The following is a 6,090-nucleotide window of genomic DNA, read 5'->3' on the forward strand; positions in this document are numbered from 1 at the left end:
TCCCTTGCATGTGCTTACCCAGCTGTCCCAGGATTATTTGTGAAGAAGATTTTCCTTTCTTCACTGAATTGTCTTGGTGTCTTTGGCAAAAATCAGTTGCTTATTCTAATAGCCCACACATATAATGAACTCTTACAACTGAATAACAAAAATCAAAACCCCAATTTAGAAATTGGCAAAGGACTTGTATAGAGATTTCTCCAAGAAGATATACAAATGGCCAACAAGCACATGAAAAGATGCTCAACGTCATTAGTTACTGGGGAAATGCAAATCCAGTCCACAATAAGGTATCACTTCACACTCACTAGGCTAGCCAAAAAACAAGACAAAACAGAAATTAACATGTGCTGGAGAGAATATGGAGAAACGGGAACCCTCATACGTTATAGGACTGTAAAATAGTGCAGACACTTTGCAAAACCGTCCAGCACTTCCTCAGATAAGAAACACAGAATTACCAATGGCCTAGCATATACCCAAGAGAAATGAAATCATGTCTACACCGACACTCGCAGGCAAATGGAAATTTTACCTTTATTCAGAATAGCCCAACAGAAGAAACAGCCCATATGTCCAACAAAAGATTATTGGATAAACAAATTGTATATCCATACAATGGAATATTATTTGGCCATGCAAAGGAATGATGTAGTGATCCATGCTACAACATGGATGAACCTCGAAAACACTGTGCCAAGTGAAATAAGCCAGAAAAAAGGCCACATTTTATAGGATTCCGTTCATAGAATAGCGAAATCTATAAAATATCCTTGTCTTGTTTCTGATCATGGGGGTAAAGCATTTATCCTTTCACCATTAAGCTGTGGGGTTTTCACAGATACTCTTTACGAGGGTGAGGAATAAATTGAGGATATTAATGTTCACTGGAAGATTTATCAGGTTTCTTTTTGGTGTAGTCCGAATATTTTTCATCAGGAACAAGTGTGTGACACTGTTGAACTTAACTAAGCCGTACTCTGCACACCTACTGTTTATCACCGGCCGGCAGCTGGTAACCTTACGCCTTTTCTCTTGCGGAAGAAATGTATGTAATCCATTCCTAGTAAGAAGTAATATTATCAGAAAGAAATGAGACTTCCTTCGGCAGTGAATTTTTATTAAAAGTGCTGGCAAGCTAGTTTGAAGGCTAAAATATGTTTCAAAATACATGCATCGCCCCCACCCCCCGCATTCAGCTGCTCCTGCTATTCTTGAGCTCCTGACTTTCAGAGTTAGGAATTCTTCTATTGCTAAGAAATTTGCTAGTAGGTTTCCCTGTAATATATGTTAAGACTTAGTTATTTCAAAGGCTTGTGAAATGTTTGGAGAAGTTGTAACTCTTAAACCAGCAGGGGTGATTTGGGGCATTCTAAAATTGGGTGTGTTGATACAGTTTTCGACAGTAATCTTGATTTTTTTAGAAAGATTTTATTTATTTTATTCATTTATTTGAGAGAGAGAGGTCAGGCGGGTGCACGCTTAGGGGGGAGGGCAGAGGAAGAGGGACAAGCGGACTCCCCACTGAGCAGGGAGCCCAACCCTGGGTGGGGCTTGATCCAGGGAATCCTGGATCATACCTGAGCCCAAAGCAGCGGGTTAACCAATTGAGCCACCCAGGCGTCCCTAACCTCAAATTTCTGATTATGATGTTTGGATCCATACATTCCTTAATTGCTGCAGTAAAAATTTTTAGAAAAAGCGACTTCTTGAAAAAAATCAAATAATTCAGTGATTTTTGTTGTTATAAAACTTCTTTCACCTCACGCCTTAGGTCTGGTCCTAGGGCTTTGTTTCCATTGTTATATAAATGTGGTCCTGATTGATTCTCTACCCGGGAGCCTCCTGCTAGCCTCTCTGGGTACCTGAGCCAGGAGGAGGCGTGGCTCTCGCACAGGGTCAGTCCCTGTGTCACAGACACTCTGTTGTCTCCACTGGGCCTTAGGGGCCAGGGATCTTTATTGTCCCCGGCATGGACCTCACGTTTAGATAAAACCAGTTGAACTCTGTTCCGGATTCTTTTGCAGGAATATTAGAGCATACAAGTAAAAAAAAAAAAAAAGTGTATCATATGTGATGTAAAAGTAGGAATATAAAAAACTTAGCTGTCCCTTCTCGTGACCTCACGGGACCCTGGAGGGAGGGGCTTGGACCTGCTGCTTGAAATACCACCTGGAGAGAATGGGAGGTCATCAATCCTGACTTCCCTGGGCAGGTGATTCCCTGAAGGTCCTGCCAGTGTTACCTCATACTGACTCTAGGGGCAGGGACTTAGAAGGAAGGAGATGGGCCAGCTTTATCTGCCCCCCCGTGGGCACACACGCACGTATGCACCAGGCTCTGCGCTGAGTGTTTTATATTTCATTTTATTTTGTGTTTATTTTTTTTTTATGCCGGGTGTTTTACCTGTGATGTTCCGTGTAGCACCATCTCAGGCAAGCAGCAGACAGCAGCTCCGCCTGGGCCGTTTGCCAGTAGGGGCGCAAGACTGGGGGCTGGGCGAGGGCTCCCCTTGGGGTGCCTTTCTAGTGCCCCTCGAGTGTCTGGGGCTGCTCACTCTTCTAGGCTCCATGTGCAATGCCTCAAGGAAGAGGAACAGCGCTTTGATGACCCGGGCAGATCCTCCTGGGGGAGGTTACAATGTGTGGGTGGGTGACACCCTGAAACCCGGGTTTAATAGGATAAAAAAGAGCCTAATTCTTATGCGTCGATATGAAATAGAACTGCATGTGACTGGGAAACTCCAGAAGGAGAGGAAAAAAAAAAAAAGATGGGTAGCCAGAAAGGGATCTGGGGTCCAGAGGAAGATGAAGTGAAGAATGCACTCCCCAAGCGGTGGGTGCCGAGCCACGAGCAGCAGCAAACCCTGCCTCCACCGGCCACAGATAGACTTCAGAGGAGCCCCGGGCCGGGAAGTGGGGGTCCGGACTCCTGTCTGTCTCTGGCGCTCCCCGAAGGGCCTGGGCTCGACTTGGGGCAGCACAGCGGCTGAAGAGTGACGTGGAGACACTGGAGACCATCCCGGGCAAAGGAAACAGGGGCTGTGACCCCTTTGCAGAATTAGTGGCGATGTTTTCACAGCTGTGACTCACTTCCTGTACTTGATGCATGCAAGCAAATGGAAGGGTTATTCCTTCCTCCTTGTGCTTCGATGCACTTCTGATCGTAAGGTACGTGGGTCTTGTTTTATGGGGTTCCCTCCCCGCCTTCTTTTGCATCCCTAGGTGAGCATGAACCATGATTTTTGTTAAGACTTTCCCCAGCTGTTTCTCATGAGGATTCTGCTACATACAGAAAAGCTGGAAACATTGGGCAATGCACATTGTATACCCGCCACCCAAAATCCAGCGATTAGCTTTTTGTCATATTTTAGGGCATTGTTTTACACTTCTGCATAATAGTTCATCACGCTGACGCATCGTACCCTATTTAGACAATCTCCTAATTTGGATATAGTCCTCGGTTCCCAATTTCCAAAATGATAAGTAATGCTTGATGGAAATCCCTGAGCACACAGATGCTCCTTCCCAAATGACAGGACAGCTGATAAGCTGGAACACTGAGCCAGTTCTCCTGAAATTTTTGTCATTAGAGGAGGGTCTAAAGATATTAATGGAGAATATATAAGAGAATTTAAAAAAAAAAGTACCTTGAAATTTTGAGGAGTCAAAAACTTAGAGGGAGGGGCGCCTGGGTGGCTCAGTCGGTAAGTGTCTGCCTTTGGCTCGGGTTGTGATCCCAGGGTCCTGGGATCGAGCCCCGCATCGGGCTCCCTGCTCAGCGGGGAGCCCGCTTCTGCACTCCCCCTGCTTGTGCTCTCTTGTTCTCTCTCTGTCAAAGAAATAAATAAAATCAGAGGGAGGCAAAGGGAGAAGCAGGCTCCCTGCTGAGCAAACAGGCTGACACAGGACTCAATCCCAGAACCCTGGGATCATGACCTGAGCTCAAGGCAGACGCTTAACCGACTGAGCCACCCAGGTGCCCAATAAATAAAATCTTAAAAAAACAAAACCAAAATGACTTAGAACAGGCACAGTATCGGAGATGGATTCTGTGTGTGTGTGTGTGGAGTGCTATCACTGGATTCCACTCCTTCCACCTGCCATAGGGCGTCCACTATGGTGCAGCCTCCCTTACTTAAGCTCTTCCAGCTGAGGCTTGAGTCCAAGGCTACTGTGCCATGTGGCCGATGTTGAGCTGCTCCCACACAAGGCAACATGAGATCAAGGGAGGCCTCTTAGCAGAGCCATGGAATAGAGTGCTAACCTTAAAGATAAAAACTGCCGGTTATTTTACCAGCAAAAGTTGGGTTTATTTGGGAATAGCAGAAAACTGCAATCCAGGGCAAACAAGCTGTGGTAAAGCCATAGGCGGGTCTGGGGAACAAAGGAGAGGTAGGCTTTTTTTTTAAGATTTTTTTTTTTTTATTTGTCAGAGAGACAGAGAGCAGGACAGGCAGAGGGAAAAGCGGGCCCCCTGCTGAGCAAGGAGCCCGATGCAGGACTGGATCCCAGGAGCCTAGGATCATGACCTGGGCTGAAGGCAGACCCTTAACCGAATGAGACATGCAGGCGTCCCGAGAGGTAGGCTTTTTTAAGGAGAAAAGGGGAAAACTGGGAAGGCTGTTGTAAACTCTAAGTCCACTGGAGTAAACTGGGGGTTCCGAGGATGATGCCTGAGCTGTTGTGGGGTGGGGGAATAAGGAGAGTATCTCTTCCTCTGGCTGGAATAGTAGAGTGGTATCCACGTGCAAGTTCAAGTCCATGTATGGTCAAGTCCGGCTGTTCTTGTTAGGTTTGCAATTGACCGAGAGTCGTAGGGGCTGAGAGGTCCCCCTGCCAAAGCCTCCTGACTCCGTTTTAGTGAGGTTTCCCATTACCCATTTTCACAAAAGGGGCAAATATGGGCTTGCTGAGACCAGGGTTCATGGCGGAGAAGGGGAGCGGGGCCACATCTGAGATGTTGGCGGGAGGAAAATGTGGAGGGGGGCGGGAGACATGTCAATGATCTCGAGCAAAAGAACCCTCTGCAGGTGGCAGGAGAAGCCCCTAGGAGAGGAGCACGCAGCAAGGAGGAAGGGCACTGGGTGGGGGGAACACAGTAGCATCTTCCATACCACCTGGTTCCACCATCCTGTCTCCCGTGGCCCCCTGGGGGGGGTAGAAGTCAGAGGACAGATAACGATGAAGGTGAGAGAAATCCCAATGACAACAGCATCCCTACTCTGTAGCATCCTGTGGATTTTTACCACATGGAATGCCTTCCCCCAAACCTGGCCCTTGCTCCTTAGGGCTACATACTCTAAAGAGGAGGCAACTGGGGGTGAATAATATCTGAAATGATGGGGACACAGGGAAGGAATAACAGCTCTCTTCCCCGGTAGCTTGCAGTCCTCCAAGCCTCCCATCATCCGGCTGGCCCTCCAGCAGCCTCGAAAAGGACTCTATTTCCCACCATGTCCAAGGCTCCCCTCCTGATACAGAGATACCTTGTAACTGGGGCATGAGCAAAGGACATGCCATCACAGCAAGCACCCAGCCCGGGAAGCGCTCTCCTTTTCAACCTAGCCTGAGATTCCCCACTCCCAGACAGCCCCCTGAAACCAAGGGACACCAGCAAGGGGGAATCCCACCACAACGGAGAGCCTGCCCAGCAACCCTCTCCTTCAACCCTGGGCCTCAAAATGCCCACCCTGACACTCTCTGAGGGCGGGAGGCACCAGCACGGGGAATCGGGCCCCAACAAGGGCATAGGGCTTGGCCCAGAATGTTCCCCACCTTCCCCTGGCAGAGGGCATCCTGCCTCCCAAACCTCCAACACCGGACACATTGCTTTTTCTGAAGGCGGTGGGATCCCATCCGCCACCGAAAATCATGAGGTAGGCTAGCCTGGATAGGTTTCTTCTATTTCCTCAAGCAGGATTCACAGGCACACGTGGAATTCCCAGCAGCAGCATAAACCAAGCATACCAAAAGAGCACCACATAGTGGCGCCTGGCTGGATCAGACAGCGAAGCATGCAACTCTTCATCCCTGGGTCACGATTCGAGCCCCATACTGGGCGAAGAGATTACTTAAAAAAAAAAAAAAA

This window comes from Callorhinus ursinus, unplaced genomic scaffold (assembly GCF_003265705.2).
Source record: "Callorhinus ursinus isolate GAN/ISIS: 27379988/994484 unplaced genomic scaffold, GSC_fseal_2.0 scaffold33, whole genome shotgun sequence".
Lineage (NCBI taxonomy): Eukaryota > Metazoa > Chordata > Mammalia > Carnivora > Otariidae > Callorhinus > Callorhinus ursinus.